At 42.4% G+C, this 27,842-nt stretch overlaps 1 long non-coding RNA gene across 2 annotated transcripts in view; it reads left to right on the plus strand.

The window, feature by feature from the left end:
* Positions 1 to 27,842, plus strand: part of LOC308589708 — a 68,151-nt gene that overhangs the window by 24,869 nt on the left and 15,440 nt on the right. The window contains exon 3 of one of the 2 annotated variants that reach the window (XR_014009444.1): positions 20,773 to 22,175. The exons of the other annotated variant lie outside the window; for it this stretch is intronic. This is a non-coding gene — a long non-coding RNA (uncharacterized lncRNA). Of the gene's footprint in view, positions 1 to 20,772; positions 22,176 to 27,842 lie in introns of those variants that run through there. 2 annotated transcript variants of the gene reach the window in all.

Below are 27,842 nucleotides of genomic sequence, written 5' to 3' on the forward strand. Positions count from 1 at the left end.
CGCCCGTCCCTCCTCTGCACTATCGGTGTATAAGATGATCCCCAATTTTTAACATTTTTTTATCATTTAAAAATTGTCTTATACACGGAGAAATACAGTACTTTTCCAGATATTTGCAAACATAATACAGGCAGCTATGAGTAATACTAAAACAATCCCCTCTCTCTTAATCTGATGTTTCATATGTCCTAAAAGCATTGTAATTGGGTCTGTCTGAAGATTACAACCTGTTATCTCTGTCATAATATCATGAATTTGTTTCCAATGCTTCTTAATTCCATAGCCTTCCCATCATATAATTGTATTTCTGCTTTTGTTATAATCTACTCTGTCTCATTCCTGTTTATTGTACCATATCCAGTCTGTGGGTGCCATATAATTTCCTAGTTCTTTTTCCAATCACCTGGGAAAGGGGAGTATGAAACCTGGCATTTCTATTGTTGCAAAATAATAAGTAATTGGCAAACTCCATATATTTCCATTCTACTTTAGCGTGTAACCACAGGATGTAGGAATAGATGAACAGCAAATTGCATACTTTATTTCACTGGTGGGGAACTTGTGGGCCTTCTGATGTTGCTGGACTCCAACTCCCAGCAGCTCTGGCCAGCATGGGCAATAGTCAAGGATGATGGGAGTTGGAGTCCAATGACATCTGGAACACTGCACAGCTGCATATTATTTGCACAGCTGCATATTATTATGTTCAGTTGCACATCAATTTATATAATTGCAGGACTATATCATCTTCACCTTGCAATATGATGACTGGTAAGGCATTCCATGTCAGGAATAGCTGAGCTAGGCTACTGTGTGTGCATGTGTGTCATTCAAGGCGCACTCTTTTGGAATGTTTCTATGAAAGTGTGGTAACAGATATATTGAGTTAACCCCCAGCTTGACCATCATGATCACTTATATGCTGGTAAAATTTGTGTTCCCTTGTGGCATCCTGCTTCACCAGACCTGTGCTGTCATTATACCTTCCATTCTGGAATAAAAGGTGATTGCATACTATTTTTATTTTGGCTTGCTGGTGTGTATGTGGTGTCCAAACTTTGCATGCCTGCAGGGGTTCCAACTTGATTAAAATATGGGGGGCCCTGCCTAATCGATCACAAGATGCAGAACACACACCCCATTTGAATGGCAATGCCCATTAACTCGGGGGGGGGGGAGTAGCTCTCTTAAATATTTATTGGGGGGGGCAAAGGGACCTCGACTCCTAGGAGTTGGCTCCTATGCATGCCTGCAGATAGACAGCATGAGTTACTGCAATTTACTGCTTCAGTGTGGCAAAAAAGTACAATTCTGTTGCAGTACAGATAATGAAAGCTTCTCCTAAACAACAACAACAAGAGTGACAGACATGCAGAATAAGTTGCGGCAAGGAAGCCATACCAGTAAAGACAATTTCTTGACACGAAGTATCCAACTACTATGTAAATACAGCATCTGCTTCTCTAACTTGGCAGCAATTTAAAAAGTAGTCCTCTGAGCTAGGTCTATGTCATATCCCCACAGCCCCTAGCACAATAAACAATAAATGCTGGATCTGTAGGACTTTTTTGTAAAAGGAATAGAGGATATTTCCTGCTACATTCACACACATGATGCATTCTAAGCATATAATATTTAGTACTCTTCCTATTCCATGAGCCAGCCAAATTCCACACCTCATGATAGTTCTATTATACCTGCCCTTTAGTTCTTCTTTCTGTTTTGCACCAAGCAGCACCTTAAAGTGGGAAGAACAACTACCAAAAAAGCAAAGGATGGCCTGCAGAGCGGGGGATGGGAAGCAAGTTTTAAAATAAAAAATGATAAGTGATGAATGGGAGCAGCTAATCCCGGGAAACCTTGAGAATATAGAGCAGTGCCTGTGGGGCCTCCCTTTTTTCTTTTCATTTAATTTCCCCCCCTTTTCTTTAATTTCGCTGCAGCACATATAATCAATTATGGCCTGAATCGAGGATAAGGGGTGGGGAAGCACTTCAATTCATAAATCAATTTTATACGGTCATCAGTCAGGTTGTGAATGCAAATACCTCTGTCGGTTTAGGTTATTCAGAATTAATTGACTCCCACCGGGCTGGACTGCAGATGGAGAGGAGCTTTCTCACAAAGTCTCCTTGGGCTCAGCATGGGGGCGGGTAGGCAGTCCTCCTTCTCTCTCTCTCTCTCTCTCTCCCCCCCCCCCCGCACTCTCTTGTATTATACTATAGTATAGAAGGTGGAGGGAGGTAAGTTAGTTGTGTGTGTGAGTGGGGTGCGGGGAGAGATACTTGAAGAAAGAAAGGGATATGCAAAGATTAAAGTGCCTATTGCCTCTTCAGCTCATAGACACTTTTATGTGATTAGAAATGCATTGCTTTCAAGGGTTAGCTTTAAAGCCTTGAGCTTCTCAAGTAAGAAAACAAATAGAAATGCCGAGACCCAGTGTTCAGAGTTTGAGCTAGTCTCATGTCATTAAAGAGCCACTTTCATTTGGCACTTTCACATCTGCGTTACTGTTTCAAAGTCAAGCCAAGGTCGGCAGCAGCCATAAGTCATTGACATCTAGCGTTAGTATGGATGCATGATTCAAAAAAGAGAGAAGTGGACAGAAACCCATCTTAATAGATACTAGAAAGATACAAGATTTTTTTTAAAAAAACCTCTATCTACTCCTTAGATCTATGAACAGGGAGGCCTCAGGGTAGTTTCATAAGTACTTTTACCATACAAAGTTTTCAAGGATTTATGCAAAAAAGAGGTTTTCAAACCATAGTTATGAGACCGCTAGGCATTAAACATGGCGTCACTGCATGTCTAATTCTAAACCATGGTTAACACTAATCAGAAAAAGAGGGAGTATTCACTCTAGGCAAAAGAAGAAAGGGGTAGAAAAAACATTATTTATTGGTCATATTTATATGTTGTGTGTGAATTAGTTTGTATTGATATTTTGTTGACCAGCCTGGAGTTTATTTTATTAATTAATTATATTTACTTTAATATTTACTTCATTATTTTCCAAGCCAAGTTGAGGCCAACCTAGCTCAGTAAGGGCTTCTGACTGTGTATTAGTATCAAAATATTTAGGCCACCACCACTTAAGGATGGAAATGATTTTTTTTCATATGCTATTCTCTTTGGTACTCAGTATGCATCATTACATTGACCTTATTTTTGCTCACAAAATTTAATTCCCTGTAGAGCAGGGCAGGGGAAACTTTGGCTCACCAGTTGTTACTGGACTACAACTCCCATAATTCCTAACCATAACGTGCTGGCTGGGACTGATGGGAATTGAAGTCCAACAAAACATATGAAGGACCAAAGATTCCCCAGTCCTGCTGTTTAAAGTTCACTGCCATTGAGAGCTATTATTTGGAATTCTGACGTTAAGGCAGGTGTGTGGAATTGGTAACCTTCCAGATGTTGTTGGACCAACCTCTGCACTGCACTTGTTTGCATCCCCCGCTTCCCAATTTCATATGAAAGAGTGGGGGGAGAGAGATCTTCTATTCCCCTAATGGACATGTGCACGTTGGGAGCAGGGCCTGCTGCCATGATGTACGGCCAGCATCCTGCCATGTGTTCTTTGTGTATGTACAGGCAGAGACCATTTCACACAGGCATGTTCTTGGCCACTGCGCACATCAGCAGAGAGTGTGCCCCATTCCGCCCCCATTCCGCCGTCTTCTGGGTCTAAAAGGACGTGCACATCGGCGATCACGCATCAATTGGACCCACCCAAAATGGCAACCGCTTGTATATGCATCACCACACACTGGCTGAAGATGATAGGAGTTGTTGTCATCCAAATATCAGGAGGGCACCAGATCGGTAACAGCTAGCGTATAGCTTTAAATAAACCTGCACAAACGTTAGTTCCTCTTCCTTCTTCAAGATCTGGATGGTGTCTCTCGGTGCAGGCCTTAGAACCAAGGCAGCATGCAATGTACCGTAGTTAGCATTTCCTATGTTTAGAAACTTAAAAAGAAGTCTGTTGTTTAAGTTGCCAACTCTCTTCTTCGTTTCCCTCGACCGCCTCTCACCTTCCATTCTACATCATAGTTGTGGCACCTCTGCAGTTCTCCCAAGGCTCCGTGCCCAGTGCAACCAAACTGGTCATGCTCTGGGTTACTAATTGAGCATACAATCCAAACTTGCTTTGTATTGAGCTGGGGGAGGGGAAGATTGAATTGAATTGAATTGGACTGGACTAGACTGGGCAGAGAAGGGCTATCTCCAATTTCTCAGTTTCTCATTCTTCCATTCATCACATTTCCACATCAGTGGAATTCACACCAGCATTTTAGTGTGATGTCATGTATGTTATTTTGCATATTGTATGCTATTTCTAATAATTATCCATTTTTGTGCACACTTTTCCCCAATATATGCATTTTTAATGCATATTGTTTGGCTGGAGAACTGCATTGCATATTTGGGTGAAGTGCAAAATTCGAATAATGGCAGTACTGGAAGTTGGTAAAGAGAGCCTGTGCTGGGTCTGGGAGTGAACAAGAAGTCAGTGTACTGTAGGCCCCAACAAAAGCCGTGGCAATAACAACACCAGATTCACCACAGAACTTTGGCCATGGTCTACTTCTTCACAGAAATCAGAAGGATGCAATACAGAAGTCTAGCCTTGAGATTAGGGTAACAAGGAACAACATTATTTGGATTAAATCTGAAACAAGAGGTGCCTTCGCTCTCACAAGACAGATACGGTCATGTTGTTTAGTCGTTTAGTCGTGTCCGACTCTTCGTGACCCCATGGACCAGAGCACGCCAGGCACTCCTGTCCTTCCACTGCCTCCCGCAGTTTGGTCAGACTCATGTTGGTAGTTTCGAGAACACTGTCCAACCATCTTGTCCTCTGTCGTCCCCGTCTCCTTGTGCCATCAACCTTTCCCAACATCAGGGTCTTTTCCAGGGAGTCTTCTCTTCTCATGAGGTGGCCAAAGTATTGGAGCCTCAGCTTCAGGATCTGTCCTTCCAGTGAGCACTCAGGGCTGATTTCCTTAAGAATGGATAGGTTTGATCTTCTTGCAGTCCATGGGACTCTCAAGAGTCTCCTCCAGCACCATAATTCAAAAGCATCAATTCTTCGGCGATCAGCCTTCTTTATGGTCCAGCTCTCACTTCCATACATCACTACTGGGAAAACCATGGCTTTAACTATACGGACCTTTGTTGGTAAGGTGATGTCTCAGTCATAGGCTCCGTGGTTTAACCCACAGCGTCACCCGCGTCCCAAGATACGGTCATAGCTACCTCCATAATCTGGTGTATCTAGGCCCAAGTTAATCAAGTTTCTTTACCTCCCCACTTTGCTTCCTGGCTCACTGAGGAGCCAGTGTATCATTTCAGAAAATTCAAATTAGGTTGTAACTACAAACTGAATAGAATTTCTTCCTCCCTACCATCCATTTAGCCCTACTGGCTTCTGCAGGCCTCCACAGAATTTCCCGTACCATTTGTTAAATGTGGCAGCAGGCAGAGGTACTGCTGGTGGGGTTTCCACTGACAGTAGCCCATAGAAAGTTCCAAAATGGGGAGGAGATTATCTAGCCGGGGATCATATGGATCCCAAGCCATTCCCACTGCCATGAATGGATGGCAACAATCCTGACCTGGGCCTAAACACTGGCATAGAGATTTAACCCCCACTTTCCACTCAGGCATGAGAGATAGGTCTGCTCCACTGCTCCACCATGTTACACTGCTGTCCAGCAAGGGTTTGGCTTGCCCCACCTGGATACATTAACAGAGGTACTGACTTACAGGAACCATTTAGTATTGTTGTTTTGCAGTAGTAGGGCAAATGCCAGTCTAGATTAGTAGGAAGGCATGTCCCTTTAAGTTCCACTTCTGCCATTTCCCCAGCATGGAGATGAACTGATGAGAAAGGGAGTGCCTCCATATCTTCTCATAGAGCCAGTAAGCCTCATAGGAGCAAGGCTAACAAGACTTTTGAGAGCCCTTTGGTATATTGCACTGCGTGACTGTCCAAAGCTGTGACTTTCCAAAGCTGCGTCTTCAACAACAGCTTGCTCTCCAGACATTAGCAGGAGGTGATGTTTATTGCCATGCTGTGAAAAGCTTTACATGCTGACTTCTGGAGAGCAGCCTGCTAGTAAAGGCACAAGAGTAGGCTGGTTTTGATCTGGTCACTTTTGCAGCGCTGCCTGCACGTTCATTGACGTGAAGTTTTGGCAGAATTTCTTGTCAAAGACAAAAACACATGCCTACGCAGGCGCGCACAAGTGCTAAAAGAGCAATTATAGGGAGGCAAGTTCATCACAAACACATGCAAATACACATTCTCGCACAATAACATCAACGGAAACCCCAATGTGCACTTTCCCATAGTGCAAATTCAAATATTAAATAGCAGCAGCAGCAAACAAGAACAATGAAATAAAAAGAAGTGCTTGGCTCGAGGGGTGACCAGATATTCCAGGAGCCAGTGTGGTGTAGTGGTTAAGAGCGGTAGTCACGTAATCTGGGAAACCGGGTTCGTGTCTCCGCTCCTCCACATGCAGCTGCTGGGTGACCTTGGGCCAGTCACACTTCTGTGAAGTCTCTCAGCCCCACTCACCTCACAGAGTGTTTGTTGTGGGGGAGGAAGGGAAAGGAGAATGTTAGCCGCTTTGAGACTCCTTAAAGGGAGTGAAAGGCGGGATATCAAATCCAAACTCTTCTTCTTCTTCTTCTTCATAAAAGACCTTCATTTCAGCGCTACACAACAGCTCCGTAAAATAAACTCTACAGTTCTTCAATGGTCTTTTGTTTTGAAACGTTGCTCTGGCAGCCCTCCTGACATGGCTCCAAAGCTGTGGTAGGTTTATGAGTAGGATGGAAAAGGGTTGAGAGGGACGTGTGTTCCAATATCTGTTTTACGCACACTGAGCCAGGTTTTCTCCCCCACCCACACTTTCTTTTTAAAAAGTCTACTGGACTCAGGGCTGCTCATTAAGGATGGGCCTAATTAGGCTGCCCTGTGCGCTTCACAGGACTCCAGACCACTGCAGTTTGCCAATAACAGAAAACCTGTTATTTTACAACTCTGGAGCGGGGACAGCTTTGTGGTGTGCTTCCCGGAAGGAAGCAAATGATAAGAAACCTGGAGAAAATGGGACGGAGAGAACACTTTCCTCTTTAATTTGGCCCTTTCCAAAGTTTCTCTTACCCCCACCCCACCCCTCAGCCTCAACACACACACACACACACACACACACACACACACACAGAGAGAGAGAGAGAGAGAGAGAGAGAGAGAGAGAGAGAGAGAGAGACTGAGTACTGATGAAAGGACAGTGAAGTTGTTTTCTCTGAGATTTTCAAAGGTTTCGTTTCTTTTAAATAAATTAAGAGCAGAAGCTTTCAGCACCAAACATGGATCTTGCAAAGCTCATGTTGTTCTCCCTCGCAAAAAGGAAAAGCAATGGTTGTTAACAGATTGAGTTATGTTATGCCATTTTGTCATTTACACCACCTGCTCTTGAAGAAATATTCTGTTGGCAAGAAGGCCCCTTTAACCAGATTGTTAAACAGGCTGTTCGTTGTCTTGTAGGAAGGTGTTCCAAGTTTAATTTGATTAAACCAAAGCAAGACGGTTTTAAATACCGGGAAGTAAAGCAAACAGAAACAAAAAGCATCTAGTTGTTGGTGGTGAGGAAATTTTTGGCATTGCAAGTTTGTGCTTGGGGGAGGGGAATAATTCCATTTGCTGTTACTTTTAAAGAGGTAGAAAGGGGCAAACTGACAGACACTTTGAAGAAGGGGAAAGAAGCTGAAAGCCGCGAAGAAAAGCTTATCATATCATATATGCCTGTGTGGAATCTTGCCCACAGCTAGCTAGTTTGCAAGAACAGCACAGTCTAAACATGCACATAATAATAAATTGGTGGTGCCCAGCCTCTTTTGGCAAGTGTGCTGCAAATCAACTCTAAAATATGACACAGGGCAACTATTGTGCTCCCTGCAGTACATTCGCAGCTCCCTTTCCGTTGGGTGTGGTTTTGCCTCTAGTCTGCCTTGTCTACACATGCAGTGGGATGAGGTAGTACGCGTGCGGAGGTGATAAATGGACTGTACCCTTTCAGATAGCAGTGTGGAGGGTCAAATTTTTTTGATGCACTTGTGAATTAAAATCTCCATGCAGTCAGAAAGCTAGCACAACATGTAATATTCTACACTAGAACCACTCTCCCTGATGTGTTAGCTCTCCATTTGTAATAAGGTTTGTTCTGTTTTGTTGTTTAACGTGGAGGAAGCACTGCCTGTTCTCTCCCTGTTCTTTTGCCTGAAAAGGCCTTGGGCCACAGTATGTTTTTACTGTGATTTGCCCAAAACCACCCTGTGAGCTTCGCAGGCAAGATTTTTGAATGCTGATTTTTCACTTCCAAAATCAGCATAGTACATTTATTCTGGCCGAATGCTGCATAAAATGAGAAGGGAGCTTAGCTGATTCTCAGGGACAGAATGGTCTCTTTGACATTGCTGGATTAAGCAGCAGGCTCAAGCCACAATCCTACGCATTTACCTGGCAGTAAGTCATAATGAACTTAAGGGGTCCAGCCTCTGATTAGATATGTATAGGATTGCACTTCCAGTCTCTGGTCCTGTCCACTGGAAATGACTATGTGCTGGATAGGATAGTCTAAACGACCACTAGGTGCTAACCACTACCTTGTACCAGTGGAAGCAAAGGGTCTTGTTTCCATAGACTCAGTGGTACCTGAGCATGAGACATGGAAACCCAGGGTGGTATCCAACCAAACAGTTCCAATAGCACAAGGAGATTTAGCTGTGCAAAATAACTTTCTCAATCTCTCCTCTCTCTATGCACCTGCTGCGCTCCCCATAAATCTGCTCTGAAGGGTTGCAGGGAAATCCGGAACAATTTAGCGGGTGCTAGATGATGCATGATGGGACGTGGGTGGCGCTGTGGGTTAAACCACAGAGCCTAGGACTTGCTGATCAGAAGGTTGGCGGTTCAAATCCCCGTGACAGGGTGAGCTCCCGTTGCTCAGTCCCTGCTCCTGCCAACCTAGCAGTTCAAAAGCACGTCAGAGTGCAAGTAGATAAATAGGTATCGCTTTGGCGGAAAGGTAAATGGCGTTTCCGTGCGCTGCTATGGTTCACCAGAAGCGGCTTAGTCATGCTGGCCACATGACCCGGAATCTGTACGCCGGCTCCCTTGTTCAGTAAAGCGAGATGAGCGCACAACCCCAGAGTTGGACACGACTGGACCTAATGGTCAGGGGTCCCTTTACCTTTACCTTGGATGATGCATAGGGAGAAGGGAAGTTCCATTGTACAGTTAAAACTCTTTGCACTAGTTGGACATCACCAACTGGCACTTTATCTACACCAGAATATCTGGATGATCTTATTTTGAGGGCCACAGATGGGTAACCTGTGGCCCTCCACATGCTATTAGACTCTATCTTTCATCAGCCATGACCAGCATGGTCAGAGATAATGGGAGTTGTCAGTGGAGGTGGGGCTACTGGGGCTCTGCTCTCCTGCTGAAAATGCCAAGCAGTTTAAAAAATCTTCCTCCTTCAGATCTCAAAACCACACTCTTTCCCGTCCCCCCTCCCCCCACATTTTATACTTCCTTGAATTTACAGAGGTATTTCTGTCAATCTACTGTACTCTGGCTAGTCAGATTTCTGCACCGTTCAGCCAATCCTAATCCAAAATGGCAAAGAAATCCCACCCCTGTGTCTCTTAAACTGAAAAACCATGCAACTGATTGGACTGCCTGAATTTCAGCCCTACAAGGAGGGCTCCCACTCCAGCTGTTGTCATGAGGGCTATTCAGCACAGCCAGGACAGCAGATATGAAAGGTGTCAGGACCGCTTCAAGAATAACCTCTCATGATAGCCTTGGAGTATATCAGAATCATACTGTTACGGCTAAAATCTGGGTGCGGGGTTACTCTGCCACCCAGCTCATCGGACTAAGTCTGTGGGTCCCTGCGGAAGAAAATGAGCTCAGCCGGACACAGGAGCAAACTGCAGAAGGTCCAAGTTTATTGCGCAACAGGTTCAAGGCGAGATTGAACCCAGAGAAAGGGGTGACATGAACTTTTGAAATTTCCCTCCATATCCCAGAATACAGTGCAAAATACATCCCAGTTACATCATGAATACATTAAGAAGAGGTTGGGTTACACAGATTAACATATGGAGGAGGGAGGGGTGAATATGCAGAGAGCTGGAGATATGCGCAGATAAACACATCCTGAGAAGGCAATGGTCCATGTTTGCATAGTCTGTCACCTGGCATCGCCTGGAGGAAGGGTTTGGCAGAGTGATTTTGACTGGATTACTTGAGAGATTATGGAGGACAGGGGAGGGGTGATGGAGTCCTAGAGAAATTGAGCAAATATATTGTAGTGAAGAAGACATCCCCCCCCCCTTCCGTAACAGTCCCCCATTCGGAGATAGATTTGCATTAAAGTTCTGTAAGAACTTGCAAATCTTTTCTCCGCACCCTAAATCTCGGTGAATGGGATGTGTGGCTTTATGCAAACCTGAAAGGGACTTGCAAGCCATGCCTCTTACGGTCATTTGCAAGTATAGCAGTGCAGGTAGCTGCATATAGGGTATTATATAAAGAACACCTCTTGTATTTTGTTGCTAAATTACTTGTGGCATTCTCAATAGTGTTTTATGCTTTACACCTAGCAGGAAGGTCCACTAATGACTGAAAAATGCAGTTGGTGTTTTGTCCTTCGCCATTTTTGTGTATTTCTCAGGTGTCAAGCTAGCTCTTCTGTGGTCTCACACTGACATAGTGCTACAGCAACACATCCTGTCTGTTGAATCCTCTCGGGGCTTTCATTTAACCATGTTGCCTGGCATTCACCATAGCTGGCACAGGTTGGACATCTCGTGAGGGAGAGGTCTTCGCCTTGGCCTTCCTATGGGATTCTATCATAGGCTGTGGTTTTGCACGCATGGGGGTTGCTCACTTGCACTTAAAGGACCAAAAGGCTAATTGCAGCCTGGATACACTTGCCCAATTCAAACTGAGTCCAATTTGAATTTATCTTGCCCCATGGTTCTCAACTCTTCAAACCAATCTGTTAAAAGAAAACCATTCTTAACAAGGGCAGTTGTCCAAATAAGTCAATTTAACTCTATAAGGGATCATTCCTGCTAAACCAAAGCATATGCACCTTCATGTACCTGGTGTTTTATGGATCCAGAAGCTTGTCCTTGGCAAAACGAGGTTTAACACATTTTAAAATGGATAGGGAAAGTTGGCGGTGGAACAATTAAATGTGGTTACAAGTTGATCTAAACATTGGACTACACAATAGTGTGAGCTACTAGAAAGTATAAAATGCATGAGAATTCTCCATTGGTGAGTAAGCAATAAGACATTAAACATAAAAACAATTACACAGAAAAATTGCCCCCCTTTGTGGAAATCACACTGTCAGACACATTTCAACATTCTTACATAATAACACATAATACAAAACAAACTAATTAAATATCAGTTACATATCTTGACACAATTGTGATCTTTTATGCATGTATCTTTTGAATCCTGGAGCACAGTCTTAAGGTTCAAAAGTGAGAAAATGTCCTTGCAATTCAACTCCTCCCCTTAGCCATGAGGGGTTGTTGCTGCTTTTCATCATTGTACATCTGTAGAAGTGATATCCTGTAAGGGGCAGGGTTTTGGGGAGACTCAAAAACACAGTTAGACAAGAAAGAGGCAAAAGGCAAAAAGGATGTCCTCCAGTTTCCATGGGAAGCTGCAAATAATAACAAATCTTAGCATATTAAGCATTTTATTTATTTCAATATTATTATCACATTTCCACATAATTACTGTTATTATCTGCTAAGTTTGTTTGCTTCCTTCACTTAATTTTTGTTGTTGTTGTTCTTTTCATATTATCAAATAAAAAATTACTCCACATGTAGAGAAAGAGAACTGTAAAAATACAAGAAAGGTTAAAAAATAAAAGGAAAGCAAAAAATTAGATTACCAGTTAGATGAAAACAAACTTGACACAAAAACATCAGATTCAGAAAAGACCTATTATTAAATATATTATCAAAACCACGCAGATTACTACTAGACTGAAAAAAAATACAAAGGTTAAAAAATACAAAAGAAAGCAAAAAATTAGATTACCAGTTAGATGAAAACAGACTTGACACAAAGACATCAGATTCAGAAAATAACTATTATTAAATAGTACAAAGATATTATCAAAACCACACATATTACTACTGGACTGGAAAAAAAATGGGAAAACAATGGGGAAAACTTAAAATTCACCATGTGCTATCCAATAAAAGAACTTCATGAGACTGACTTTCAACATGTGATGAACATGTCCCCAAAGTAAAACACAAACACACAAAATGAGCTATGAGGAACCAAAAATAAATAAATGCTAAGACACACAATTAATAAGTAACCTGAAGTAATCTGTTTTGGCATTCTAACATCCCAAATGAAAATAAAAGTGTTTCTTGATGTGACATCAGCTGTAATGTTAATAGCGGAATACTGGGAAATGAGTTAATACCAATAAAAATGAATGGCAATTTTAAAGTTGTGCAGGTACCTTGCACTAGCCAAAATGACAGAATTAGTAAGAAATGCTCAGGCCAAAGGTAAACAAGTACCATTCCACAAACAATGTTTGGTTGTGCTTCGATTAACTTCATAGACATCATGGAGAAACTGATTAAATAAATGAAAACAGATTATTTGTAACTTTAAAAAAAAAAATGTCAAAGGCACAAAGAGATAGAGGTCACTAATACAGCAGGGATTCAGACTTGTTTCACAGAACAGAAAGAAAGTTGCTGTTTGGCTTTTAGGGAAGAAAGACAAAAGAGAAACAAATGCAATTACTTTTTATAGAGTATTTAAATCACTGTTTGCATCCCCTCATTATCATTTGTGCTGTGGGAGAAAAGAAAGGACACTCTGTTAAAAGGGAAAATTATTTCATGTGAGAGGTCTGTCAGGAAGTGCTGTTCCTAAAATGCATAGGCATATACACACACACACACCAAAAAAAAAACAAAAACAAAAACAAAAACTTATAAAATTTAAATTCCATTGGGAGGCGAACCTTTTGTTAGCCCCTGGGGCAAGACATTAAGGGTGATTTCCCTCAATGGTTCCAAATTTTACATAAGGAAATTTGTATAGGTTTCAGGCTCTCCAAACCTTCTCTCTCCCCCCTCCTTTCTCTCTCTCTCTCTTTTGTAAGGTGATCTAGCCTCTGTGCATGTGCAGAGTTCATGCCTCAGCAAACCTTTTATACAATTGAAAATGTTGCATCTTTTGGCTCAATTAGAATAAGGAAGGGAAAGGTAAGGAGTAGATTTTAAAATAGGGTTAGATTTTAAAACAAAAAAGAGAAACTCAGCAATTCAAGTATTCACCATTCAGCCCAAGCAAACTGAGACTGCTTCCTTTATGTACAGGAAAGGGCTATCATTATTGGTCATTTTATCTGGTCATTCGCGGAACAATCAACCGCTCTCTTATTTATGAGTAAAATGGCCAGGTAAGGAGTGGTTTTTTAAAATAGGGTTAGACAAAAAAGAGAAACTCAGCAATTCAAGTATTCACCATTCAGCCCAAGCTTCCTTTATGTACAGGAAAGGGCTAATATCCCTCTGGCCATTCGCGGAACAATCAACCGCTCTCTTATTTATGAGTAAAAATGGCCAGAGCGTTAGAATTCATAGGATTTTTTAACATTCTCAGTCATTTCAGCCTTACCATTTGCAGACAAAAAATTATTATTATTAATATTATTATTTTCTGCGCCTTAATTTACAGGAATGGCCAAGGCTAATTGTACTTGATTATTCATTTGTATGTGCTTAAACTTTGAATTGACTTTTAAGTTTGATTAAAAAAAAAATAGTAGACAAAATGATAAATACTGTAATCACTCAAATGCTTGATATTACCAGTTGTGCTTCAAAACATCATGGCTTTTACCTCTCACCTTTTAAAACTAAAAAGCAAAGCTAGGCTGAATTTCAACTCCATTACCACACCAGAATTTAAGAATTACCCTCCAATGCTTGCAGACCCATGTCCTTCCACACAGCCACAAATTGGGAGAGTTGAAAGGGACCCTGGGGTCATCTAGTCCAACCCTCCAAATATAGGGTTCACAGCAAGATTTCGCAGCAAGATTTGTACTACCAGAGAGAGACACACATACCCATGCACACAGACACAACTGGGGAAGAGACCACAAGCCATGCGCCTATCATGTACTAAGGAAGAGGAAAATAAAAGTACCCAACTAGTTTAAGTGAGAGTTTACTTCCTTAGACTAAAGAGTGAAAGTTCCTAGATAAATTATCTTTAAAGACTGAAGTGAACATTTTTCCTAAGATAGGGAGAGGATCTCTTATAAAGCATAGTTAAGACAGCCATAGATTTGATTTAAAAGGAATACAAACGTGACAATTTTTCCTGAACTTGCAGAGGAATAGTAAGCCTAATCTATGCCCTTTGCAGTTTCCTTTAAAGGAAGCTTACTCCGGAGTAAATTTACCTGGCACAGAATAAGGAGAAGGGGGAAAAAAAACCCTGAAAGAGACAGAGTGAAACAAGGGGGGGCATTTTCTAAGAAAAGAGGCCAGGACGTCTTATAGAGACTGATATCAGGAGCCTTACAATAACTCTTCTGTCCAACCAAATCAAAGTTAAAACTGGACTCAAATATTTTCTTAGAATGAACACCATACTTTTATAGGCATACGCTTAATGAAATACATACACTGCATTTTAGCTTGAGAGAGCAGTTGTGCTCAACTAGGCTTTTGCAGCAGAAACATTAGGTTATCAGCACCTTCCAAAATAAGACTGTAGACTCACAATCTCAAAAGTTGGGGCAAAGCAAGAGGTGGGGTAAACATTTGCACACTTCATTCTCATCTTCTCTTATTTAGGACTGCTAAGATCCAGCATGGCTTCCTTAGATTTAAATTTTGAAGCAAGCTTGCAGTTTAAACTATGCACACTTAAGAAAGGCAGTCTGCCAGAGACAGAAGGAACAGACAACACACATAACAGACAACAGGTAAACATACATATTCTCATATATGTATTAACAGACAACACACATAACAGACAACATGTAAACATGTAAACATATATATTCTCATCCTTTAGTTGGTTATTGCAAGGAGTTGGGCCACTACCTTTGGCTTCATTAAGTGAAATTAGTAGGAAGGTCCCACATGGTTTTATGAGCCTCCTTGCCTCTTCAAACACACCACCAGGTAATCAGACTGGTAGGGCTCACAACGCTTGGTTGACTGGGTACCCCTTTATAGATGCATGCGTTGCTGTTGTTGCTCTTTTGCTTTTTCCTTTTTTTGGGGGGGGGGGTCTGGGATAGAGAAGGGGAAAAAGAGGGGTTGATTAGGATTGGTATGTCTAGGGGTTTGGTATGCTTAGTACAGGGACGTATAGTAAAGAGGAGAAGGGGCTTCTAGTTGCCTGGCAACTTCCTTAGTGGGTTTTAGAGAGCTCTAGCTATCCGGTTCCTTGCGTTCCCTTTCCTATTTCCTATTTCCTTATTTCCTTATTTCCTATAACCTGGGGTCTCTTTCCACTCTGCCGGTCCTGCCCAATTCCTCATGGGCTATCCCTCCTGGCAACCTCCTACCTATCGTCACATCTCAGGAAAAGGGGCCCTACTGGACGCCCGCGCCATGCGGTGCCAGATCGGGTGGTCCCTGGATAGAATTTCGAACTGAAAATCCCCCTTGCTTTTGGAAGCGGGCTCACGCACGGTTACGTGGCACCGACCAGTGCGGCTGGGATTGGGATAGAAAGCAAGACCCCTTCCTGCCCCCTCCGTAAGGGCGCTCGGGAAGTTCGGAAAGAGAGCTCCAACCCCTTGCTTTCAACTGGGATGCCCGTTGCGGAAAGTCGGCTGTCTTTCCAAGCCGGGTCTCACCGTCTTACTTTCGGACTCCCAATTGGTGCGGCTGGCTGGAGATTTTAAGGAAAAGGGATAGAGCTCAGAACCCCCCTTTCGGGTTGAGCAGCGGTCCACGGTCTCTCTCACTAACCGGACCAAGAGAAAGGCAAGAAGGAGCGATAGAGAGGAGGGCAGAGAATTCAGTTGCCAGGAGATTCCACCCCCTTCCCACCAGTGCACTGGATTTTCCTTTTTCCTTATACTCACGCGTCTTCTATGATGATCCCGGGATCGATGAATAATAAGCCGGCTGGATCCCTCTTTTGCTCCCCGGCTGAACTCCTAGGGCTTTCGATTACCGCCCGGAAGATGGCTGGGGGTCCAAAAGGATCTTCCCAGGCAAAATGGCCCGGAGCCGGCTGAAGATTTCGGGGCCCCCAGTCAGCAGTTCGGGAGAACCACAAGCCCCACGTTGGGCGCCAACTGTTACGGCTAAAATCTGGGTGCGGGGTTACTCTGCCACCCAGCTCATCGGACTAAGTCCGTGGGTCCCTGCGGAAGAAAATGAGCTCAGCCGGACACAGGAGCAAACTGCAGAAGGTCCAAGTTTATTGCGCAACAGGTTCAAGGCGAGATTGAACCCAGAGAAAGGGGTGACATGAACTTTTGAAATTTCCCTCCATATCCCAGAATACAGTGCAAAATACATCCCAGTTACATCATGAATACATTAAGAAGAGGTTGGGTTACACAGATTAACATATGGAGGAGGGAGGGGTGAATATGCAGAGAGCTGGAGATATGCGCAGATAAACACATCCTGAGAAGGCAATGGTCCATGTTTGCATAGTCTGTCACCTGGCATCGCCTGGAGGAAGGGTTTGGCAGAGTGATTTTGACTGGATTACTTGAGAGATTATGGAGGACAGGGGAGGGGTGATGGAGTCCTAGAGAAATTGAGCAAATATATTGTAGTGAAGAAGACATCCCCCCCCCCTTCCGTAACAATACATTGGTTGTGAACATGCCCAGAGCTATTTCCCTAAAGGCCAGCTTTTTTCACAGGTTTCCTACTTCGAAGAGCTTTTTCTGTTTAGTTTAGTGGTTTTTGTGTGACCTTGAGGGAGAGAGGGAGAGAAGTGTTTTGGATAATGAAACGTTAAATTGAGTTTTGGTTGGAGGAAAACTGTCTGCAACGAGAAGCAAGGTTTCCTCACATTTCAAAAGTTTTTGTATGTTTATTTAGGGTTTTTTTTGCAACAGATGTGTAAACAATACATGAATTCAAAAGCTTATGTCATGTGGAATGGCTTAATTTCTAAATAAGAGGTATGGAGTCAATCTTGTCTGAGAATTATACTTGGGCCCTCTTACACAGAAGCTCTTCCACTGTCCATAGATGTGAAGTAAATAATTGGGTTTTTTGTGAGGTGTCAGTGGTACTGACAGTGGTACTCTGCACACTTTATGTCCGAGTCCTATTGTGATAAAAGCAGCATGGTTAGATATTGCAGTCCTACTAAGTCAAAATGTTATCACCCCCAACTGGGAGTTGTAGTCCACTGTTGTTTGGAGGACCTATCACTGTTTTAATGGCTAAAAACTGGATAATCATATTTGATGTAGTAATGTGGCCTGTGGGCATTAGGAAGTGATTATCCTCCAGCTCAGAATGGTTTGTGCCTTTTACTTTGTATTGCAGCATGACCTACTTCAGCCATAGGCAAACTCGGCCCTCCAGATGTTTTGGGACTACAACTCCCATCATCCCTAGCTAACAGGACCAGTGGTCAGGGATGATGGGAGCTGTAGTCCCAAAACATCTGGCGGGCCGAGTTTGCCTATGCCTGACCTACTTGCTTGAGGGCTCTCATCTTGCTTTAGCAGACTACAGTATTTATTTCCCCATCAACACTTGTAATGAACCTTGATTATTACTGTTCTGTATCTGTGTATACCTAGATCCTAACTATCATTATCTCCTTTTATATGGCCCAAACTCTCTATAGCACTTAGGTAGTGTAAGGGAAGCTGTTGCAGAGTAGATTCTTCATTTTATTCCAAGGAAGACAGACATGGCTGTAAGGCTTGCACAGGTTTCTTTTACTTAAAATGATCAGCCATTATAGTAGGATTGCATGATTTCAACTATACATGGCTGGTTGAAATTGTACAAGTTAAATCCAAGCAAGGTAGAGAGCTTAAAAACTCTTTTTTGCACCAGGTCGACTTGGGGTTACACGGCACATAAAGAGCTTTAAAGCTCTCTGACTTGCTTGGAGGGAACAGCCTACTCCACATGTCAGTTCTGGGGTGCTTGTATGAGATCTAATGGGGCCATCCAAGCTCCCACGAGATCTCGCATGAGCATCCCTAGCCTCCCAGAGCTTGTGCTGAGCAGGTCTTACCCAGCAAGCAAGACAGAGAGCTTTAAAACTCTTTTTGCACCAGGTCTGCTTGGGTTGCCTGAACAAAAAAGCTTTTAAGCTCTCCGCCTTGCTTACTGAGGACACACACTGGTTCTGGAAGTACAAGGGGTTCTCTCCTACTCCCGTTCACCTGCTAGCCGCAAGGGCAGCTCCCAAGGTTTTTGTTATTGGTAGGAATGCTGGCAGTAAATCACACAGTGCAAGTTGGTGTTAACTATTAGCAAGAACATGATCTGCACAGACTTGGAGTGTCAGGTCTAATGAGCACAGTAGCTCATCCCTGGGAGGTGTTGCCTCATGGACCAGTCACTGAGACTGAAAGTCCCCTCACAGCCGTCAAAGTTCCCTTCTTTCCAAGCAATCGGAAACTCTGTCTGTAAAAAGCCAACCTCTCCTCCTCTCTTTTCATGCCTCTTCTGGTTCTGGGAGACAGGGGAGGGGAACTTACTGCAGCAGGAGGGGGAGACACCCATGTCTCTTCACCAGCCTGACTCTTCTTTGCCTCTTGGCATCCCTCCTCCCCTGCTTTAGCTTCAGCCTCTGCCTCTGGACTGCCACAGCCTCTACCTGCTTACTAAACCCTGTTACCTCTTCAGCTTCCAACACCTCCTTCCTCCAATATTCTCCCTCCTCATTGTCCTGCCACCACTCCACGGGCTCTGAGCCTGAGCCGCCTTTTCTTGGTGGTTCCCCAGCTGGCTCCTCCCACCATTTCTCTGCAACCAGTCCATGACATCTATATGCAATTTTTGTGTATATGCCGAACCCATGCAACTGAATGTAAGATGTGATCTACTGTACACCTTACAAACAGAAGCAAGCAGGGAAGGTGGAAACTGAAACTAAACTTGCAACCCGGGAAAGCCTTCCAGATACATACCTCTTAGTGTCCTTTTCGTTTTAATACAGTGAGTATTAATTAAAGGCTGTTGCCTAGTCCAGCGAAACTAAATGTAGTGTTGGAGACTAAAGCAGATTACTTAAAATCTCTTCAAGCCTATACATATGATTTTGAGTGTGTCTTTAATCATTTGGGCTTTTTTTTTAAAAAAAAATTGTTATTTCAGCCCCATCTGAGATTGAAGGTCTTGTTACATCTACTGTATTACGTAGATACTAATTGTGATCTGTACTGTGCAACCACATAATTAGCAGCGCTCAATGCATAGCAGTGTCATTGTGGCTCACACCTGTGCTTGGTGTTGCTGACTAGTTGGCTGCTGCACACTTATATGGTGCATGTCTTCAACTGAGCCACCCTCTGACTACAATCCTGCCAAGTGATGGAAGCCAACTTCTTATTCACTCAGCATTGATAGCCAGTTACTTTCTAACCCTGATCTCCTTAGTCACCCTTAGTAGACATCAGTGTGGAGACATTTGTTCCAAGACTACAATGTTTTGAATTAGAATGACAAGTGGGAAAATAGGAAACGGACATATTCTGATGAGAACAGGTGACTTACGTGAAACAGGCAAGTTATAATGCCAGAGCTAATAATTTAAACTTTATCTTTTGAACCCCGTTTCAGTGCCTTTGCCACATTTCAGTCACAACCAAACGTTTTGTTATACAAAATGGCTTTCCTATACTCTGACACTATATAGTGAATTATAAGGAACTGAGCAATGGCTAGTCTCTCCTGCTTCAACTTTTTAGAGGGGAGTTAAAACCAGTCTGGCGGGGATTCGGTTTGTGGGGGCTGATTGGAGAGGGAGAAGCAAGCTCTCCGAGATTCTTGCGTTGGTTCAGAACTGATGCAGCTTTGGGGAAAGCACTGCCCATGTGTGCTTGCTTGCTTGTTTGCTGGGGCCAATCTATACTACAAAAGACACTGCAATTCTCCAGTCTTCAACCATGCACAAATAAGTTGACCCTGCAAAGTGGTCCTGGACTTCCTTCAGCTTGGGGAGCTTGCAGCAATATCCATGCATTGAGGCACACACACATAAGCACAATGTCAGAGGAGACAGACAAGCAGAAACAGGTAGTCTGGAATGTAATCTTCTATTGAGAGAAAAGCAATTTATGCCGGTTTCCAAATGTACTGGTTGGAACTGGTTAATGAAAATAAGCATAGTGCCAAGGGAAAATTTGCAAGATGGCTAAAAGCAGAGTCTGCTGAGAACATGGCAGCAGATTGAAAAGAACCCCAAATCACTTCAATTCCCTTGTACTTTGTTTTCCTCACCTTGCCCATTCTGTGTACCATATCTGTGAAAGGACAAAAAATGTTATTTTTATATTTGCTTGGCAAAGTATCCATTATAGCGGCAGCTAAAGTTAGTTTGCAAAGCCAGAATTTTCTCTCTCCCAGTGTTTGGAAACACAATAACGTCTGCCAACTTACTCTGAAGGAGTCTCTCTCTCTCTCTCTCTCTCTCTGCTTCAGAGAGCCAGTTGGCCCTGGAACATCTGGCAGATTTGACTGAATAATTGGACCGAGAAGAAGGCCACGCAGTGCCAACAGCAACAGAATGCCCTGGGGCCAGAAAGAGAGTGAATGTCATTGAATGTGGGGGAGAAAAGAGAGAGAAGTCTCCTCAGAGAAACTGCTCATTTCTCTCTGCTGATTTTGAGTCACAAGTACAAAACAGAAAATGCATACAGGGTTCTGACAAACTACTTGATGTGTACTGCTGGATGTGAGACCTTTACCAGGCACAGATATTGTTGTTCTGAAGGCTTACTTAGAAAATAAAATGTAATTTACTGTACTGTAGGCCATGCAAGTGAAGTGCATGTCCAAATCCCTTTTTCTTTCTTTCTTTTGAGCTCACAGCTAAATACGTGAAAAGGTTAAACACCTAATTAAATGTGGAAAACTAGTTTGACCACTGATCTGTAGGAAAAGTGATTTAAGCTGCAATCTTCAAACCACTTTATTTTAAATAGTCCCAAAGAGGTCACTGGAGTTAAGTAGTTTGATGACCACAGTCTTAGCAACATAAGTGAAAGTATTAATGGAGCAACTGTCAGAACTACAAAACCACCCACACTCAAATTTGCCATGCTTGTATGATGTGGTTGGTAGCAGGGTAACCAAATGCCAGAGAGGATGGGGCCCCTTAAACCTTTAGTGGTTGTGTGGTAGGGAGAATTTTGACAAGTGCAGCTTGTCATGCAGGGATGAGAAAAGCACCACCTCTTGAAATTAAAACTTGAGGGTGGTTAAATGCAAAGCATCTCTATCTGATTAGCAGCAGCACATCTACTGATCACTGGGAGCACTTCCAGGCAACCTATTTATTGATAATTCATCCCACTTTCTTTCCACAAGTTTGCAGGGAGGTTAGATGATGCCAGCTATTTATTGTGGTGAGGTTATATGGCATCACATAAAGCCAGTGTTATTTCACACTTTCCAGTGCATTTCCATCACTTTCCTTATGGCTAAAAGTCCAGGTTTGTTGCTCAAGAGCAGAGATGGGCGAATCCGTCAATTTCAATTTCTCTTAAATTCAGCTCTCCACATTTCCACATCGTTTTGTGACTTTTTCTGACTCCACGTGAAAATACATCAGCATTTGATGGAAATCTCTCCCAATACATATATTTTTGCAAGCAATTCTCTCTGATATGCTTTGTATGATACATTTTAATGCACATTTTACCTAGTGTATGCATTTTTGTACACATTACTTGGTTGGAGAACTGCACTGCAGAATTCAGAGACGTGCAACTTTCAAAGGATTACTGTGCTACAGATTGCATATTGTTTTAGCAAGTGTTAATTAGGTAGGCTCACCGTTAAATGTGATCTGAATCAAATCTCTTCCCCAACCTTACCCAAGAGTTCCAAATCAGTTTGAAATTGTGCAACCTGAATTTGCTGGTATGTGATTGAATCCTGCCTGAAAATAGAGACAGTCTGGAAGTTCCCTGGGACTCTTGGGTTTGGTTCTGGGTCAGGAATGATAGTCATTTGTAGTCGAGAATGGTACTGGAGTGGGGATTCCAATGGAATTGTGTAATAAGGCTGAAGGAGATGGGGCACTGGCGACCAGCTAATATTGTAGTGGTATTACCTTTATGTGGATAAGGGACGCGGGTGGTGCTGTGGGTAAAACCTCAGTGCCTAGGACTTGCCGATTGCATGGTCGGCGGTTCGAATCCCCACGGCGGGGTGAGCTCCCGTCTTTCGGTCCCAGCTCCTGCCCACCTAGCAGTTCGAAAGCACCCCCAAGTACAAGTAGATAAATAGGTACCACTTTATAGCTGGAAGGTAAACGGTGTTTCTGTGTACTGTGCTGGTGCTGGCTTGCCAGAGCAGCTTCATCACGCTGGCCACGTGACCCGGAAGTGTCTCCGGACAGCGCTGGCGCCCGGCCTCTTAAGTGAGATGGGCACACAACCCTAGAGTCGGACACGACTGGCCCGTACGGGCAGGGGTACCTTTACCTTTTTACTTTTATGTGGTGGTGTGGAAGGGAAGACAGTAGTAGGGTGGGTGGAGCAATAGCTTTGATTTGAACTACACTGGGAACTTTATAAGAAATAAAGTCAACTCTGTAAAATGAAAATGCATTTTCAGGACTTGGAATCTGGTTGAAGTCTTCCTGAGCTTTGGTTTCTCTTCAGTCCCTTTGCCCATATTATTTAGTGGTGGATTTTGAAAGGACACTCTGAGGTTTAACTCCCTAGTAGATTTAGTGAAAGTTACAGGAAGATGGTCCATTCGAAGCTTTCACCTGAAATTTATGGGTCACCAACTTGGATGCCTTTAAAGGAGGATTAGACAAATTCCTTGAGGGTAATGCCATCAGTGTATACTGGCCATGAAGGGTATCATTGGGAGCTGTTTGCAACCACAATATTAGAAGCTCAGCTTGAAGGTATACCATGGATGAAGAAAGGTACCACTAGGGCCAAGAGGAACCCTGCATGGTTAAGAAGCAGAGTTAAAGATGCTGTTAAAGGTGAGAAACTGTCCTGTGCAAACCGAAGTCTTGTCCAAACGTGGAAAACAAACACCACACTGGAAATCATTAGGAAACAGATTGAAAATGAAACTGCCAATATCAGAATGCCATTGCACAAGTCTATGGTGCAACCACTCTTAGAAAACTGTGTACAGGCAACACACAATTTTCACAGGAGTTGTGTTCTGGATCATCACTTGCGATGGTGGAGTGCGCACTACACCCCATTATGCCTCCGCTTCAATTTCACCTCTTTTTCTGGCCACTTCCAGGTTACCGCAATATGTGCATGCACGGTCAAGTGTCAATTGGACATGCTTGAATCAGTTGCTGCCTGTACAGATCTGGTTACCTCACCATACATAAACCAGAAGGAATGTCCATTCTTTTGTAGCCACTAGTATATAGTCCACACTATAAAAAGCCTGGACAAAGACCAGAATAGCCAGATCAAAACTTTTATGTGTACAAATACATGTGTACATAGTATGGTTTGGTAGAAAGAAGTGAGGAAAGGAGGAAGAGGAAACAAAAAGCATAGGTGCCAGATCTCTAAGTTTTATGGGATGGGAGGTGGGGTTGAACTTTTTTGAATTTAGTAAAAATCCATTGTAGCCTCTTACAGATATAAATATCATATCAATATTGATCTTCAGTAGCCTTTCATATGCCTTTTTAATGTCTTGACCTGTCTAAATAAATGGTGTTATTTTAAGCAGGAGCAGTCGAGCATTTGCTGGATATCCTCCTTCCTCTGCTCCCCCCCCCTTCAATTCATGCTGCTTCAGTTTCCCCTCCCATACCACTTTTCTTTATACAGTGGGATTAATCCATCAAGTCAAATTGGGGGGGGGGGGGTAAAGGAGGGTAATGATAGTGCACTCCAGTGAGCATTGGAGAGGCCCCCATTCATGGGTCAACAAAACCAGGGAAGAAGCTTGGACTTAATCAGCTAAGGAGTGCTCTGGCATGGCAGACAATTAACATCAAAGACTCGGGGAAAGGGTGAAAAGTGAAAGAAAAGCTTGGAAATCCAATTCCTTTTTATTTTTTAAAAATGGGAGGGAGCCTAAGAAAAAAGTAAACAGATGGGTGATTGGTTAGTAGAGATTACCTTGTAGGCTTGGAAAGGGCAAAATATAATGATCAAAACTAGGTAAGAAGGTAGGAATTTGGAGTGATCACCTGCCCATTTTGAAGTACATGCACGATCAGATTGCTTTCCCCCTATCCAAGCTGCTATGATATTATTATTATTATTATTATTATTATTATTATTTTATTTATTATTATTTTAAATGGCTCTGTGCAATCTACATATATCTGAATTAATTGCAGTATGTAAATAGCAATCACTCCTTATCCCTCATCAGCAATGGCAACTGTTGAGATATATTTTTTAATAAAATATTTCATTTTGTCTGCATTTGACACCTGATATATGTGTTTTTAGGATGCATCCCAGTCTTTGGATTGTAAACTGTTTTAACTGATTTTAAATGGTATTATTCTATTGCTGTAACCTACCCTAGGACCTTCTAGTGAAGGGTACGTAAGGGTGGGTAAGATATCTAAATAATGATCATAATCATAACAGAGCTATCCAGTGCTATTTTTGTAGAAAAAGAGGTGCTGGAACTCACCATGAATGCCTCTCATTATTCTCTTATAATGACAATGGCGCCGAAATGAGAGGTGCTGGAACTGAGTTCCGGCGAGTTCCGGCTGAAAAAAAAAAGCCCTGGAGCTATCTGTGTTAAAACCACCCTCACTATTAAGATAATCTCTCATTAAGAAAAATAGTCTCTTCTCCAAGTCCTCCAAATCACAGAAGTTAAGTCAATAGTGACTCAGGATTGGACCTTTTCTACTCGTAACACTCTGCTTATGGAACATTCTCCCCAAGAAGGCAGAATACTATTTTTTTAAATTATTATTTGTACTGATCTTTTTGATCTTTCTGCCTTTTCTAGGGTGGGTCTTTCCCACAGTTTTCGTAAGACTGATGTTGTGCTGCCACTCTTTTAATAACTTAAATTTTATTATTTTCTGTTTTAAAAAATTTTATTGGAATTTAATTTACAACATAACACAACCCCCCACCCTCAATACACATTAAATGTGAGCATAACATACAGTGAACATAACACACAACAATACAAACAACCAAATACAAACAACCTTTATCCTGTATCTGGCCTCCTTATTTACTTCTTAGAAACTGTGTCCTTTATGAATAATTATTAAGATTTTTCTAATTATAACTTAAATATTCACAAAGTCTCCTGCAGACATTAATCGAAACAAGTCCAGGTATGTATTTTAGGACACTGTTTTGTGAAGTATTCTCTGCATTTCCCCCATGCTTTTTGAAATTCTTGTCAAGTGTGATCTCTAACTGCCTCTGTTAATCTAGCCAGTTCAATGTACTCTAACAGTTTGTCTTGCCATTCCTTTTTTGTTGGCACAGTTTCTTTTTTCCAGTTTTTAGCAATTGGGATCCTTGCCGCTCCTGTGGCATAGAGGAATATTTTCTGACCTTCTCTTGCTATGCCTGTGCCTGCATGGCATAGGCAAATTTTATTATTTTCAATCATGTCTGATGTTCTGAATGTCTTTTTATTTGGACCGGAGAGCTAAGTCGAAAACGTTTTAGGAAAATAAATAAATACAGGGTTGCATTCTAATTTGATTAGGGAAACTGGTATTTGGATACAGTGTGAGTTTTTGAAGGAACAAGTTATGCAGGAAAGACGTCTTACTGGAAATGATGGAATTTCTATGTACCCCTGCTTTAAGCCTTTTCCTGTATGGTTTTTCATTTGCGTTTCTTTAAAACTAGCATAGTACACAGGCAGCACACTGCACGGCCATATGTCTGGGTAGACACTCAGTTACTGCTTAAAAACTATCTTAGTCTAAAGGGAGGTGGTTAAATTTTATTACTTAAATTTACAGTGCAACAAAAAGGCTCACATTAATCCTGATATATGTGAACAGATCTCTGTGGATTCCAGTAGTTGCCTCCATCTACTGCTGTTGTCCACTGCTGCTGGTTCGAAATGCTTTCTTCTGGAATCTATTTAAACAGCATAGCCTTTTTGGATAGTTGGGATCGGTGAGGGTTACCTGTTTGTTCCTGCTAAGTATTCATCGCATAGTACAGTGGTGCCCCGCAAGACGAATGCCTCGCAAGACGAAAAACTCGCTAGACAAAAGAGTTTTCCGTTTTTTGAGTCATTCCGCAAGACGAATTTCCCTATGGGCTTGCTTCGCAAGACGAAACGTCTTGCGAGTTCTTGCGAGTTTGTTTCCTTTTTCTTAAAGCCGCTAAGCCGTTAATAGCCACTAAGCCGCTAATAGGCGCTAAGCCGCTAATAGCCGTGCTTCGCAAGATGAAAAAACCGCAAGACGAAGAGACTCGCGGAACGGATTAATTTCGTCTTGCGAGGCACCACTGTACAAATTTGCATTGTAGGCAGCAGTCCTGTACATACTTCCCAAATCTGAGAGTAAGCCCAGTTGAATTCAGTGGGCCTTGCTTATGAGTGGACATGCATTGTAAGTTATCCAAACTTAACATATGCGGATATGCAGGTTTTAGGGAGAGGGGACTGAACTATTTCCCCTGTTCTTGGTCCATTTAATGTTTTGGGGGGTCCATTTCTAGGAATGAAGTTTTTGTTCCCTAATTTGTTTGGATGGTAGTGAGAGATACTACCTGCACAGAAAGTGACAAACTGAAAAAGCCAAGTTTTGTTTTATTTGGGTGGGGAGTGCCCAGGGTGGGGGGAGATGCTATGGAGCAGGACAGGATTTCACGAATCTTTACAAGGAGTCTTTTATCCCTTAACTGGCCTCACATAATTTCTGGGCTCTTTTATATACCTCTGGAGCACCACTAAGAAACATTACACTGCCAGTGTAATTTACAGCCTTCTGAGCTACAAGGGAACTGAACTGAAACATATTTGCAGGGGAGTTTGCAGCTGCCATTTCCCCATTTTTAGCTTCACACTGTTCTCTCTTCTAGCATAAATTACGTTTTTGTTCTAATTTGAGTGGTTAGGGGTTTGATGGCTCATCAATTCATTCATTTATTCATTTAATATATTTATATACTGCTTAATACGTAGGACAGTTTCTAAGTAGTTTACAAATAACTAATACTATATAGTAGCAATTAGACAGAGAAACCGCCAGTGTGTTGAAAGTTGAACAAAGCTACAACACAATGCAACAAAGCAATAAAATACCCCCGGATGAAAACATAGCAGTGTAGTTTGGATGTGCTGGTTGGAGCTGATGGGAGTTGTAGTCCAGCGAACATTTGGAGGGTACCAGGTTGTCTACCCTGGATTACAGCATGCAGTCAGAGCCAGTTTAACATTTTACTACGTGAAGTAGGCTATTCTGCTGCCAGTCTCCCACCTTCCCTTCTCTTTTGTTCTGTGTAAGCTCACATCAGATCTCCACAATAAACACATGAACCAGTGTAACCTCATAGCTAAAGGGGTAATTTTATTTTGCAAAAATGGAA

This window comes from Podarcis bocagei, assembly GCF_964188305.1.
Source record: "Podarcis bocagei genome assembly, chromosome: 6".
NCBI lineage: Eukaryota > Metazoa > Chordata > Lepidosauria > Squamata > Lacertidae > Podarcis > Podarcis bocagei.